The 14,566-nt window shown below is 39.9% G+C and overlaps 1 protein-coding gene across 1 annotated transcript in view; it reads left to right on the top strand.

Moving 5' to 3' along the window:
- The window catches only part of LOC131969601 (galactosylgalactosylxylosylprotein 3-beta-glucuronosyltransferase 1), a 92,928-nt gene that overhangs the window by 38,741 nt on the left and 39,621 nt on the right, over nucleotides 1-14,566 (top strand). Inside the window, exon 2 of the mRNA XM_059330685.1 lies at nucleotides 11,962-12,190. The gene's annotated coding sequence lies outside the window, so the exon portion shown is untranslated. The remainder of the gene's footprint in view (nucleotides 1-11,961; nucleotides 12,191-14,566) is intronic.

The following is a 14,566-nucleotide window of genomic DNA, read 5'->3' on the forward strand; positions in this document are numbered from 1 at the left end:
ACTGTTGAAATCAAAACGATGACATATTGGCAGTTAAGCAGGAGTATCTATCTATAAAGCAAGAAGCGTCTGTGTGTGTGTGTGTGTGTGTGTGTGTGTGTGTGTGTGTGTGTGTGTGTGTGTGTGTGGATGTGTGTCTAGGGCATATCTCACTGACCGTTAGTCAGACTGACCTAAGCTTTCGTATGTGTCTTGCGCATGGCATGAAAGTGTGCATCCTCGATTTTGGAGATTTTTTTATACATTTCTCAAAATATCATTATTTACGTAGGACGTGTTGCGGCATTGCACTGTTTCCGATCGGACGTCTTTTAGGGGAGCTCCGCCCCATTGTCTGATAGGCCTACACCTGGTCAGTAACACAATTCACTCTGGATTTCCACCCTGACTCATCTCATCTGGAAGTCTATTTAGCCTACCTATCTCTCTGAGTTTTAAAGTGTGCTACAAGGTTTGATTTTCCAATAATATTTGAATAGCTTCCAGCAAATATCATTGTTCAATGTGTATGTGCTGGATGGTGTGTGTACCTTATGAAAAGTAAGTGTTTTATGGAGTTGCAGAAGTTGTAGTGTGGCATGTAATGTACGAATACATACTTCCTACAGGCACTGCACTAGTTGTTGAGCAAATAACTGCTAGCAGCTAGTCTTGGCTAGGGCAGCTGTATTAATACAGAGGAATCATGACTTTTGATTGATTGTGTATAATCTTGATAAATCAAAGATAATGTTATAAACCATGTCTCGGTCTAGAGCATTGATAGTTCCGGCTGATTCAATACTTTGGGCCATTGTGAGTATCGGTAATGTTTAATCCATTGTATTTTGCAATATAGCTTTCAATTTCCCTCGAATTAAAGTGCAGTTACAAATTTGAACTCAACCTGTTGTAAAAGGGCTCTGATTGGGACATACCTAATTGTCATCTTTGCTCACGCTTTTCCTGCCAACCTGGTGGTGTAAACAAAATGAGTCACGTGGCGCCCGGAGTCCTATGGTTGGCACTTTTGGTCTGTTAGATGGTCTGTCCACCATATCGGTCCGGACTGAATATATCTCAACAACTATGAGATTAATTCTCATTAAATTTTGTACTGACATCCATGGTCACAGGGGACGTCTTACTGACTTTCCCTTTGCACCACCACAAGGTTGACATGCATTGTAGAGTTTCTTGACAACTATTTGTTGGATTGCCAAATATCACTATGGGCATTCAAGAGGATTAATTGATCCACAAGTTTTTCAACTAACTCCATCATCAGGTGAAAATATAATTTTTTTCAATACTTTGGTTTATGACCAAATGATATGAAATTAGTTTCCCTTATATCATTTTCAGCCGTATTATTTATATAAATATAAGTATCAGATTAGACTGTAATGACGGATACCTGTAATCAAAGGGCTCTGATTGGGACATACCTAATTGTCATTGTGAGCAAATAGTAGCATGCTGATGTTAGCATTTAGCTGAAAGCATCACTTAAGTACAGCCCCTTAGAGCCACTACCATGGCTGTAGCCATAGGTCAAGCTATTTTTAAATGAAGTATGATATCTTACACAAGTGTAAGTGTGAAAGTGAAGAGTGTGGAGAAGGACTGGCACATTCGTAATGGCTACTTTCTTGTTAAATGCATCATGAAACAGCAGATTTTTCACTAGTGCTGAAAGTGACCTCCAGACATAAAGTTACACAGGCCCTGAGGTCAGCAGAGGTGTTGTGACCAATAATTACATCGAGTATGATCCTGTGAAATCACACACCAGGTGACAGGAAGTGATAAATATTTCAAGCAGCACTGGCTTGTTGTCTTTCGACAGCGGCTATACCACAGTAGCGATAATAGCAGCTCATAAACATTCATCACAGGAACAGCAACTAAACTGAAAGCCTGGAGCGTGTCATCACCTCCAAAGTTTCCTAAAGTGTCTGGTGGCCGCTCTTACCATTCTGCTGGTGTAATGCTTCCAACCAGACATGAGAGGCGAAGCTGCCAAGTGCAAACAACAGCAGTTACCGACACTGCCAAGAGTACAAATGACCCTCCCACCCCCCCTTGACTATCTCCCTGGGATCAATTGAACTCCTGCAGAAGCTGAAAATGACCCGGTAGCTTGAGCGACAGCTGTGAAGATGAAAGGCATCTAGAGAAAGGTTGTGGCTGCTTCTTCACTTTGGAAGTGAGTGCGCTATTTATGTAATGATACTTGAAACATCAACACCGGCCTGTCATATCAGCCAAGGGTAAAGGCACTATAGGGATGCAGGGAATTTACACAGCCAGGTGGTTTAAAGGTTTTCTTGTCATTAAAGGCAATATATATATTGATTTTAAAAATGGGAATAAATACATTGAGCTGCTCTTGTTAGTACTGGAAACGATATTCCAGAGTCGTGCTGGGTTCCAAAAGGACACAACCTAGAGCTATTATCTATTTTTACCCCAGAGACCAACTGAGATTGTGGGTGTTTCACCCAGCAGCACCTTCAGGCTGCTGATGTTATTCCTGTACAGCTCTGCAGCTCTGGCTGAGGCTGGAAATTCTTCACAGGGATCAGTGTATTCCAGAAATGCGGGTGGTGGTGTATATGTGTGTCTGTGTGTGTGGCAGGGGGAAGAGAGGTCATATTATAGGGGGATTGCCTGTAAAGCCACAACCTTCTCCTGTCCTCCGTCTCTGTCAGAAGTTCTCCCTGAGGGGGATCAGTAGGTAGTGTTAAGGGGAGGCTGTTCAAAAGTATTTGCCAAACTCCTGGAGGGAGAGGGCTGCACTTAACTCCTACTGCAGTACAAAAAAAATGTCAATTTAAACAAGTAATTCAATTCTTAAGTCAATAATATAAAAATGGAGCTGCCAGTGGGGGAGATAAAATGCTAGTCTTGTCTTTTTAAAAGGTATTTTAATGCATTTACAGCCAGAATGTATTTGATATGACGTATGACAATGGAAGCATGTTAAGTGGCTTCTTTCCATGTTTCATTTATCTAAAGAAAAATAAAAGTTAATTACGCTGTTGTTTGTTAGCACAGCCAAAGTTCAATGATGTAACATGTTTCGTCTTCATCGGGGCTTCAGACGCAATCACATGACCAGGATAATAACATGGCAGGTGAAATAAAATAAAAAACAATGAAAACAACAAAAAACACCAAATGAGATTACAGACATTGACTTGTTTTTCAAAAAGGTCTGTGGAGTCTACTGGTCCTCATTACCAGGTGAACTCAAAGCATCCAGTTGATGGATCCCAAAAAGTTTCTGTATTCCATTTCACTCCCCATTTGCTCAACATAATTTATGCGAAAAAATTCATCATGAATTTCACAATGCTAATGATTCCATATTGTGCACGACAGTGGTTGAAAAATGTCGGCCAGCTGTCTCTTTTTACATGGTGGGTTTATTCTAAGGTGATTTCTGAATATTTAGAAAAATAATTATACATTTTGACTAGTTGTAGGTCAATCAGTTGTAGGTATTTATTAATCATAAATAAAAATCTGTATTTTTGCACGAAAATGTTATTCCACGTCTCCTTCATCCCAACTGCTAATGATAGGTTTAATAGTTGGCTAGATTTACTGCAGTTCCTTACAGATTTGCACTGTTATACAGGTGTACATGGATTGAATTTCCATTTGTGTGTTCTAACTCGTGATTTATTGTTTGGCTCTGTTGCTGAGGTTTTTATATAAACTCTCTCGTGTGAATTTCTCCCAGTGGAACGATGAAAATAACCTTGAACCTTGAACCTATTGCTGCTGGCGTTGTAAAAAAGGCCCTGAGACATTATTTGGGCCATTTTAGACCTAAAGGAATGCAAGAAAACTATAGCCAAACTGCTAAGTAAGCACACAATATATGACAAATCCTAAATATTTAAACATTTTAGAGACTGTATTACATTTTCTTATAGTGGGGTAGTGTTTGCAGTTTAGTAGTCAGTATGTGGCCCGAGCTGGGCAGGTTTAATAGCTCTGGCTCTAAGCCAGAACATGGAGGAGCTTTGGCTTTGGAGAGCCACATGAATCGATGCAGCTACAATGATGCTGAAACCCTGCACCAGGTCCTGATATATACTCCAAGAAATGGCAGCCAGTGGAGCTATAATTTGTGTATTAATGTGTGTAGTATCAGTGGAACTATGCTTGGGCTGGTGGATGTAGTGTTGGAATCTGTGCTGGACTTCATTAAGAGTTAGATTTTTAGGACATGACACAAGGAATATGTAGGACGCACAGCATCATGGCCAATTTTATGTAGGACATGTCCTCCTCTATTCAGCAGAGTTAATTAAATGCAGTTGGACAACATGACGTTTTAAAGCCATAGTGGCAGTTCTTTTTATGTTTGGTATTTTTGTAGTTGCAAGCAGGTTCAGCAGGTGTCTCTTAACACAGTAGGTAACATGAGGTCTTACAGTGGTCAGGATGAAGACAGTAGTAAAAGGTAAATAAATACTTATTTTGAGTCAACCTGTGTTAAGCTTTTTCCAACACGCCATCAGTCGCAGCTGCCGTGCGTCACCATGGCAACCGATGGTCAGGCTATGCTCAGCATAGCACAGTTTTGGACTTGAGAAGAAAAAAAACATAAACAGGAAGGACAAACAAAGACTGCTCTGCAAATCTGTGATGAGAGAGCACAGCACGGTGTTATTGACACCAACCTGCGTATGCAAATGTGCTCGTGTGAAGTCTCGGCTGCATCCATCATTTGCATCTTGTGCTATTTCATTGTGTCATCGCACACAGTGTGCAATTAAGTTGTATACCTCACAGAATGTATGGGGGGCGTCGGGAGATTATCGCTGTAAAATCTTTCATATAAATCACCTTGCAGATAATTACATCACATCATTGCTTAGGCCTCTGACATTTCCTTTATTCTTTAATGTGAGTATAATGAGAGGCTAACATTAAATTCAACGTGCTGATAATCGACTAAATGGGTAATTATGATTTAACTGGATGGCTGTGCGTTCGGGGGGCTGGAGGGCGACCAGTACGCTTGATGATTGTTCTTGTAAAAGGACATCCTGTGCTCTGCGGCTTGGCCTTCATTGAGCTGTCAGGAGCTGTGGGGGATGCAGCGCTGTCAGCCTGCCTGCCCACCTCCACCATCCATGGGATCGATCACGCCGCCGCCTTCTAGAGAAACCCAACCACCACAGCTCCTCCAATTACTGCTGATGGGCCACATCTTTCTATCAGAATGGGCGTCAGAGCCATACGGCGCCTTTCAGAGCCAGGGACAGAAAGAGAGAGGAAAGGATGGGGCAGCGGAAAAGAGGTAGAGAAAGAAAGAGTAAGAATGTGGTGACAAGCGTGCGCAGCTGGTGAAACCTCCTATGTTGAACTTTGCCAAGACGGATGCTGAACTTAGACCCGCGTGTGCATTATTAATATTGACCACTTACACGAGAATAAAGAAGCATTTACTCACCAACTGACATCCCTGAATTAATCATAAAGCCATACTCAAAGGCACGATGAATTCTCTTTCATGACAAACCAGGCAATTTTCACTTAAATGACAGATGTCCTCAGAATGAAAAAAGGCCACCGGGTGTGTCATTATCTCTGGCATTATCAAAGATTCAGCAGACGACAGGCTTTGTTTTTTTTCTCAGCAGGGCATTTTCCACTTGCAGATATTATTTCTCAATAGCAGTCATACATACCTTAAGAGAAGAATACTGCAATCACAAAGTGTTGTATGAGCAGAGATCATCAGTGATGTGACTGATGCATGTCGGGGGAGTTTCTGCAGGGGAGTGCAGCAAAGGTTTGCAAAGATACACATAAAGTCATTTACTACAGTATAGTGGATTCAGCAGAAATAAGCATGTGCTTCTCTTGCCTTTCTTGCCTTGGGCTAGTGAGCCCCTATGTCTACTCTGCTATATATTGCTGTGGGTCCATCTTCTTTAACAGTGTGTGTGTGTGTGTGTGTGTGTGTGTGTGTGTGTGTGTGTGTGTGTGTGTGTGTGTGTGTGTGTGTGTGTGTGTGTGTGTGTGTGTGTGTGTGTGTGTGTTATACTGCACATCACATGGCTCCCTGAGGGTCCATCAGGTGAAAGCAGAATAAGAAAGGATTGTCCCCTCAGTGCTCTCATGGCTTCCTCCTCCAGACTCTGTTAGATTAGAAAATATATAAAAAATCAATCAACAGTCAGGACATATAGAAACATAAATCACAATTAAAACTACATAAAGGAAAAGTGTCAAATAGATGACATATTATTGTAGGCCAACCTGTAGGTTTGGATTGGTTCCTTTTACAGAAAGCCCCTGGGATATGTGTTGATATTGCAGGAAGTAAGTAGTAATAAGTAATAATATATAGAAAATACATTTATGTTACTTCAACAGAAACATAGAATTTTCATAAATAAACATCATCAAAAGAACCTTATAGTTTTACAGTTGTGTCACCTTTTAAGTGTTTATGAGTTTAAGAGTATAAATATATTCTTTTAACTCAATTTTTTTTTAAGTGATATTGGGGCTACATTTAGTTATTTTACATTAATGTATGTATACTTCACCATATAAAATCAAACAAATTTATCATGGTTTAAATATATAATGACACTTTTACAATCAATGTTCATATAATGATTGATTTTGCACAATATATAATATTTTATTCAAACCAAAGAAAGAGGTAATTGAATGTAAACAATGGTAAAATAAGCATGGTAAAGATTCAGGTCATCTTGCAATTTATTTTTTAAATCAGTAATGCACCAAAACAAAACAAAGTAACATTTGTTTTCCATATATTAAATCTTGAGCAATAAAGATTAGTTTTATATTATTTTAGAAAAGTTTTTTTTCCCGTCAAGACAACCTTTGCATGAGAAAGCATCAATTAAATAAATCTCTTTTCTAAAGGGCTACATTATCAGGTTTGAAGTCAGTTAATACCAACACCAGCCTGCCTGGTCTCTCTCTCTCTTTCTTCACTCCATCCATCCAGTCGTCTTCATGTTGTGTCCTCCATCCGTCACTGTCAGATGCACAGACTGGCCATGGCTGCGGTGGTCAGCCCACGTTCGAGCCACAGCTCGCCACACAGCATGAGCTTGTCTGAAAGTGTGCGAATGTGTGTTTGCGTATGCATGTCTGCAGGCACCCACACCAGTCAATTGTGTGTGTGTGTGTGTGTGTGTGTGTGTGTGTGTGTGTGTGTGTGTGTGTGTGTGTGTGTGTGTGTGCGTGCGTGTGCGTGTGTGTGTGTGTGTGTGTGTGTTTGGTGTCTGGTCATAGAGCAGAACATGACAGAATGGAGTCACCTGCTGCAGTCCACAGACTCTGAAGAATGGGGTTTCAGCTGTGACTCCATCATGTCTTGAAGGAGTTAGGGTTAGGGTATTACAGATATTATTAACATGTGAAATGCATCACACAGTCCCAACATATCACAATAGGCTGGAGAGAACTGAAACACAGCAACTGTCTATAATTAAAAAATACTGGGTAACACCACAGAACTAGAATGATTCTAATTCTATGGATAACACTTTCTACCATGCCCATGTCTTTATTGTATCATAAACAAAACATACATAAAACATAGCACTGTATAATTACATTTATAAGCATTCATAATGCTTTATAATAATACAATGCACTGTAAAGCATTATATTTGACTATGATATCTGGTCACTTACTGACAGTGTTTAGCAAGCCCATGTCTATAATGGGTAATGCATTATATGTGTTTTAGAGTAAGAATCAGCCTCACACCCTACACTTAACTCTGTAATCACATTGTTATGCATTATTACAGTGATTGTAATGCATTATACAAATATTATAATATGTTACAACTTTGCAAATACTTGCAAAAAATGTCAATGAGTGGCCACAAATATGATGTAATATGATACTTGACCATATGCCATTGTAAAACGTGGTACAGTTGTTGCTATAAAGCAATTAAAGTATCTATAAAAACATATTACAATAATTATACAGTGCTATAATGTGGTTATGATGTGTGACATGTGATATGTTTATAATGCATTATAGACATGGCCTTCATAGAAAAAGCAGTTATGAAGCAATACAATACTTGACCTTATAAATCATTATAAAATGTTATATATAATGTATATAATGTGTTATTATTGTAATATACAAATACTTACAATATACTAAGATATTTATGAGTGTATATACCTATAATTATATATACCATAAGCTGATTATAACCCATTATAAATGTATATATAATGCATTATAGACATGAGCGAGAAAGTGTTTCCAAATATTAAACTGGAGCATGAAAAGAAAAATTGTTGCGAGTATCTTTCAGTATGTGACGTGTGTTTTTGGTGTTTATATAAGCAAGACAGTTCTTTCAATTCATCCTTTGTCAGGGTCTGTATTAGCAGCCATTCTCTTGTAAATAGAAGGGGCCACTCCCAGTTGTAGCTCATGAATAATGAAGTTATTATATAAATGAGCCCCACACAGCCTGAAGCACACAGACATGTGGGGGGGATTCGGAGTAACTGAGCAAATGTATCAGTCCGCATAAAACATTTAAATAGCTTATTATCCATCCTCATATAAAAATGACATCAGCTTATCTTAAAAACTATCACTATCCTTTGCTTCTCACCATATCACACCCCCTATCAGCAGCTGATTTATATTCAGTGGAGTAACCATAGCTACGCATGGCACAAAAGACACATTTTGGGCTGGTGCCTGGTTTTATCTCTGAGCTTTTAACCCCCTATGAGCAGAGGCACAGCTTGAGATCCTTGGCCTCCTTTGGTCGCTCCACAGTCTAAGCTGACAATTATTGCTGTTTGAGCTTTTTCTATCATAGTCCCTCGGCTCTGAGATGACCTGCTGGGCAACTCAGTTTCCTTTCATATTTTGAAAAACACACTTTTTCAATGCTTCTTTGACTTAAAAATCTGTTCTTGTTTACATCGCATTCTGGGCTTTTGTGCGTTTTTGAATCTATTGAAATTTCATTCATGGCACACAGAAAAACACTGTTATATTTTATAATTATTATTATTATTTATTTATTTTTATTTACCTGACATTTCTATGAAAGGGGTGATGCTGTGATGTATTATATACCTCTGCCATGCAGAAGGTGCAGGTTTGAACAGGTCTTTCAATCTGCATCATGTCAAAACAGAACACAACATGGTGTGACAGTGGAGGAAGGAGTGTGTTTGCGTGTGATGGTGTGATGTGGGCGTGTGGAGTGGGCCACAGGAAATAATGTGCACTTCTTCCAAGTCTTGTAGTTGCTCAAAAATATTTTTAAACAATGTATGTTTGAAGTTACAAGCAAGTTACAATACGTTTAAAATATACAATATGTCAAGAATTTACTCAACTTAACTTTTAAATTACATCAATTTAAGATGCATTAAATTAAAGTTGATGTTGCAATATAATTGACATTAATTGAGTGTATTTATGTACTTTTCCACATTTACAGTTATACTACAGTCTAGCATTCACCATCATCTCATAATTGTCACTTGTGGCCATAGTTTCACTTCAAGTATATTGTTCATTTATCCAAGTTGTGTTATTCACATTATCGCAGAAAAAATAAGCTTTTGCACGCATCTCCTTCATTATTTAGTGTGGAGTGTGTTGCAGCTGATCTGGGCAGATCTGCAGAATTCATAGATGTGCAAGGGTGCAGCAGAAACTTGTGTTTGCCTTTGTGGGCACAGCCAATCATTGCAGACGACTGGTTCGATTGAAAGATGGCTAAAAAAACCCGAATGATTTCCTTCTGACCAAAAAAAATTTGCTCAGTAAAATAGCAACATGCAAATGCAGCCAGGTTTGTGACAAAAACTCTGTTTAAGTCTATGAAACAAAGCAATAAACTGCTAACGACATTAGCATTGTAGCCACATCACCAAGAGTTATGGTGATTAATATCATGCTGACCAATGCTGAATGTATTTTGCAAGACCCTTTTCTTCCCAGAGTAATGACACATATTTACATTGTTCCAAAACAATCTTTTACAGCATTTTATGTACCTTAATTTGTGAACATGAAGGTTGTTATTTTCCTTATATGTACATTTAGAACACTTCACATGATCTCTTCTCTCTGTTTTGATGTTGTCTTCCATGTAAAGATAAGGTTTCTTTACTGAGAGTACTGATAATAGGTTTTTACGTTCAGAAGCCTTTGCAGTGAAATGAATGATCACAAATCTCAATGACACACTAACAGAGCCTGCAGATGTTGTTTTGAATGGGAATCTATATGTTGACCCAGGTAGTGTAGGTTGTTTTTCTCTCACTTTCGCTCTGCGTCCATGTTTATAGTTCAGGTCTTTTGTTGTTGTAATTTGAAGCGATGTAACGCTTGAAGCAGACTACTAGACAACTAGACACAGTATCGACCTTTCACCACAACAAGAATCACACGACCAACCCAGACCTGCCTTGTTATACACTGGTGTCAGAGAGGGGGTTTTGAATACAGGGTGATCTTCCTCAGTATTTGAACACAGAGCAATAGACTCTGTTTAAAATGTGTTTTTATGAAACAAGCTTTATTGAACAACATGCCAATGTGGAAATCAGTAAACTCACTTACTGTTTCATTGTGGTGTCATGCATACCAATGCACTACCAAGGGTTTGACCAGCAGTGTATCAAATATTTTCATAGTGATTCAGTGCTTCAGAAAGCTTCATTCCTCCATCACCAGTAATTTGACTCAAGAGAGCATGTTTAAAATCATGTGGCTCAGTTCCAGATTCTACGAGTCAGCTGGATCTACAGAAGGGGTGTTCCCCATGGTTTGGAGATAATTACTTTCTTCCCTTATGACAACCGTATTGAATTTAGATTAGGACAATAACAAACCTGCGACACTGCGTGGCCTCTGCAACGCGTCTTGTCGATAGGCCGTTAATGTGCCCGACCCTTGTCTCATTTTTTCCTCGCATGGCATCAGCTGGTTCCCTCTGCAACCACAGCGGCTGCCCGCAGGCGAGTACAACCACCACGGTGGCAGATGAGGCAGACAGAGGAAGTCTCATCAATAATTGAGAGCGGTAGCTGGGGGAGAGGAATTGTGGTGATGTGAGTGAGAAGTGCAGCTGGTGTGTTTGTCTTATTTTTTTCCAAATGGAAATTTTGAAATGACACTCCCCAGAGGCCATGCGTAAGAGGAAGGAGGCTATTAATAGCTGATAGGCTGAATAAGTTGTGAAATTTGTGTTTAGATATGCCGCTGGCCATATTTCAGCACTTTTTTTCTTTGCTGTTCTGTCATAATTTCCCCAGGGTGCAGGACAAATAAACTAATAAATAACACAGGAATGAACAGAAATATTACAGAAGAGGATTAAAGAACACATCTGAAGAATTAATTTGAGTTCTGAGTTTATAGTCAGAATTCTGAGATTAAAGTCAGAATTTTGAGATTAAAGTCAGAATTTCGAGTTTAAAGTCACAATTCTGATAATGAAGACTTTAAACTCAGAACATAATTTGATCTAAACCTCCTCTGCAAAATATATCCTTTCTAAGTTAAAAGTATTTAGGTGACATTCATATTATATGAGGACAATGTGAAACACCCAAATAATTACAGAGTTACACTCAGCTACATTGATGTAGTCCTAAAATGCACACCCCACGAAGCCAAAAACAAAAATCTCATCAATTCCCTGTCTGTCAAGCCTCCCTGTAGCTCATCAGAGTCCTCAGAGTAACAGACACACATGATGAACTCTCTTGTCAGCTGTCCACATGCAAACAGAAATGCCGTCACCGAGGCACTGAGAATGACCCGGTGGCTGTTATAGTACGGCAGCATCTCCTCCCAGCTGCCATCCTGCTCATTCCCTTTTCTTCAATGCCCCTCATTGTATTGGGAAGAGGAGGCCCATTCTTACTCACATCTCTCTCGTGCTCTTGTTTCTCCAGGGGCCAGCCCTGAGGAAGTGAAACTGTTGGGAGAGTTTGGATGTCACCGGTGACACAGCTTCCCCAGTGCGTTTGACCACCTTCAACTGCACACATCTCTGCCCTCCAGGCCGCTCCAATTAAGGCAAGGTTGAGACAAAGAGCTGTGACAGTATCAGACGACACAAGGAGGAGAGGAATACACTGGAGGAGGGGCCTGTGGTTGCTGCAGACGAGCAGAGAACTGCTTGTGAGTATCCTATTGTTCTCTTATTGTTGTGGGGGGATCACATTTACATACAACTGACCATTCCCACGCATTTTATGTTTATTTTTTTCAGTAGATCTATAAGAATTTAGTAACCAGCATTCCATTTAAGGCCCAATGCAAGGATTGATGTCTTTGTTAGGAGTAGTGTATTTCTATTCAGAGATTTTTTCACATTTGTGAGGATATTGCTTCATCTCTGTCTAATGCACCGAGACAGCTGGCCTGACCTTGACAATCTTGCTTTGTTCTTTTTCCCACTGTCCCTTGCAACCCACAATAACAAACACAGAGAAGCCTCATTTCTTTCTATTTTTTCTACAAGGCAGCTAAAACTAAAACTCTGAGCATCAAAGGACACGGTTAACGGTAAAAGAAGGATGCAGGTGATAGCACCACCACCCACAATCTCCCTCACTTTATGTCTAACTCTATCATGGCTGCCTTCCTGCTTTCCCTCTCGCTTGGTGTCCAATAGATGTTCCATTTTCACTAGGATATCCAGTAGAGGAATTAAATGGAGGACAGGTGCAAAATGATCTGACAGATCCATTTACCTCCGCTGCCTACGATCCCCCTGGCCTGCAATATTACCAGAGGTTGATATATATGTGGGCATAGTGCACGAGGTGAAGAAGATGGGGAGGGGGGAAGGTGTGAGAGCTCAAGAGCCGATGCTGCTGATGACAAAGCCGAGGAAATAATCTTAAGGTGTGGAGGCAGCAAATGATGAGATAGTGAGGAGAGGAGGGAAGAGAAAAAGAATGAGAGAGGCTTGGCTGTTAAATCGCTTGTAGGCTTTGTTGTCTTCTCACTACCAAAGAAAATATCATGATTTCTTATTGGCAAGCCTAGGGTAAGATGAATCTAAACCCCTATACTCTTATATTACCTTTTGCCCAGTGCAAACAAACACAGCTGAAATAAGACAAGTTAGCACACAGATCTATAAGACTTACATAAACCACAGTGCCCTGGGATCACACCACCGGTCGATAGCAATGTTTCACACTGCACCAAATATTAAGCTTTGTATATTACACCAACTTGTCTCAGACAATGATAAAGAAAGGCATAACAGAGAAACAGAATCGAAACTTTTGTTATAAGGCATATAATTCTTGGATATGCTTTGACAAACTGTAATCATGCAGCATTTTACAATTTTTTGACAATTTTTGGCTTCTAGTGGAATGTCTTGACAGCGAGTGAATATATCTCCATGAAATGTAATACAGATATTTATGACCCGCAGAGGATGAATCCAAATGACTTTTTCTCTAGTGTCACCAGTAGTTCAAAGTCACTTGAAGGTGCAGCATGCGACCATTGAGAAAGAGAGTTGATTGTTGAGTCTCATTTCTAGGTTGGAAGTCGGGCTGAACCACCAACCTATGGCACTGGTATTTGATTATCTGGGAATGAGACTGACCAAATGTCAATATTCAAGGACCGAATAAGACTCACCAGTCCAAAGCCTTGGTATTTGACCACCTGGGAATGAGGCTCGCCAATCTAAAGCATCAGTATTTGAGACCTGGGAATGAGGCTCGCCAGATCAAAGCATTGTCTTTTGATGACCTGGGAATGAGACTGAGTAAGTAGTGTGGGTGTAGCATGGGCCAAAGTAGCACCCATTAAATAAAAATTTGGAGTGGGTCCCAATTATGGGGTCAATACACAAATTATTTTTCACTTCATCAGCAATGCAAGATAAAAGCATTTCTGCTGTGGTGTTGGAATAATTGAGTTCAAGGAACATTACAAGTGGCAGACCTTGGCTTTACAATACAGACGGTGCTCATTCACCCATTCACACACACATTCATACTGGTGGCCGAGGCAACCCTAAACAGTGCCACCTGCCACCATCGGGAATGAATTCACACACTGAGCATCGGTTCGACCTTCCAATCAGTGAGCGGCCACTCTACTAACTGAGCCACAGCTGCCCTGTAGTCTTGTTTGAGGACACAGTTTGTTATGTTGTTTTATTGGGCTTTGATATTCTGCAACCATACTGCATTACATTAAACGTTGTTGCATGCAGTATTCACACAGGCAGCCAGAATTTAGGTGGCTGTCAAACGATCTGTTGGCCTTAATATGTGTTTAACTTGTGAGGCAAGGCACAATTCCATACCATCTTTATGATCATAGATTTATTTACAGTCTCTTTAACGAGCTTTGAGCAGATAGCATATGTTATGTAATAATTTAGATAACACTCCCAACCTCCTTAATTGGTGTGAGCTGAATTAACACTGACTAATCAACATAGCAGCCTCTCATCACAGATTTATAGATGGCTATGATTGCTGCCAGGGTTGAATTAACTATTTCAGTCTGTGGGGATGT

Source organism: Centropristis striata, chromosome 4 (assembly GCF_030273125.1).
Source record: "Centropristis striata isolate RG_2023a ecotype Rhode Island chromosome 4, C.striata_1.0, whole genome shotgun sequence".
NCBI classification, from domain to species: domain Eukaryota; kingdom Metazoa; phylum Chordata; class Actinopteri; order Perciformes; family Serranidae; genus Centropristis; species Centropristis striata.